Source organism: Ceratina calcarata, unplaced genomic scaffold (genome assembly GCF_001652005.2).
Source record: "Ceratina calcarata isolate Rehan_Ccalc_2016 unplaced genomic scaffold, ASM165200v1 scaffold312.2, whole genome shotgun sequence".
In the NCBI taxonomy this organism is placed as follows: Eukaryota; Metazoa; Arthropoda; class Insecta; order Hymenoptera; family Apidae; genus Ceratina; species Ceratina calcarata.
In genome coordinates this window covers 7,561-9,082 of record NW_017153780.1, presented here as the reverse complement: position 1 = coordinate 9,082, position 1,522 = coordinate 7,561, and the positions used below count along the sequence as shown (strand labels likewise).

At 35.5% G+C, this 1,522-nt stretch overlaps 1 protein-coding gene across 1 annotated transcript in view; it reads right to left on the bottom strand.

The window, feature by feature from the left end:
- Window positions 1–1,522, bottom strand: part of LOC108624544 (uncharacterized) — a 7,817-nt gene that overhangs the window by 2,113 nt on the left and 4,182 nt on the right. The window lies entirely within an intron of this gene.

The following is a 1,522-nucleotide window of genomic DNA, read 5'->3' as shown; positions in this document are numbered from 1 at the left end:
ACCGAGGAATTGATTTTGGATTGGAAATATAAATAAAAGTGATAATAATAGCTTGAGTATTTATCAGGGAACTCGGCGAATTTCCCGGCTGCCAGGAAAACGTGCCAGGATCCAACGATTCTTTTCCGCAGTCGTTAGGGAGGCTTCTATAATTGAAGGCACGACCTTTGCCGTTTCAGCGACTGAACGGTGGCTGCAACTCCATTTAAAAGGATTTATCGTACCGATACACGATTCCTTTTCATTTGGTTAATCAAGAGGAAGCTCTCGAGTAATGCAATCCTCAGTATTTTACTCGGAACTGTACTCACGCCGAATCGAGCAAATTTATAGAGCATTATATCACGTAGTATTAATTAAGATATGGAAATGTCACCGATTTAATACACCAAATGCAATAAGATATAGTATAATAGATTAAATTAGTTTTCTTCTTTGATTAATAATTATTTGATTCACACTGACGAATCGATCAGTAATTTTAGCAAATAATACGAAATTGTAAATTATGTTATACACTGAATTAATAATTATATGGAGCATATTAATAAAGATATTAATATCTCATCAAATTGAAATTGCAAATTAAACACAATCCATTAAACAATAATTTAAAATTGCACGAAATAACACGAACGATAAAAAATCGTCGTTTTTACAAATTTACCAAGACTAACAATTCTCTTTACGTACAATTCGTCTTTTTCGATATTAATTAAAAACCAAATTCGTCGAAATAAAAATTTCCAACTAAAACTGATTAATAAAATCAGACTCTCCGAAAATAAAATTGATTAAATTCGCTCTCTTTTACAAATAAAATAATTCCAAAGTAAGGAGACGAATTACGTTCAAAGAATTCCATAATTTTCAATTGTGAACTCCATAGCTCATGAAATAAACAACCAAGAAGACGAACTATACTTTAGAGGTGGAATCGATGTAAAATTTAGGAGGCATCCCGTCAGAGTCGTGACATTAACGATTAAAAACAAGCTTCCCACGCTGGGAGAATTGTATTATTGAACGACAATGATCGAATTTAGGCTACGTGGGCACGGATTTATACAGAACTGGTTGGCAGTCACGTATTATCCTCCGGATTCCAACCGGGTTGACCTAGAACTCCGGCAATCCGGCTGGAAACCCGTTCCTGGCCTACGAAACCTCCTAAATCATCCGGAAACCTGAGGATAGGGGCGAGCATCGCGTGGAAACGCGACTTTAACGATAAAGGCCAAGGGAAACTGGAGCGCTTTCGATGAGACCCAGATTTGAATCGCGTTTTGCCCTGGTACGGTGAACTCTATTTAATACCTGTACAACTTCAAGGATCATTGCCACGTCACGTTTCACTCCAATCTACCATTGCTTCGTTTTAAATATTGAATTAACAAATTCTAGTTGGAGGAATCACAGAATTTTTTGTATATTCATACAATTTTAATCAGATTTTTCTAAACTAGCAATGCTTGGTTCTAAATATTGTATTAATAAATTGCAGTTGGATGAATCAGACAAT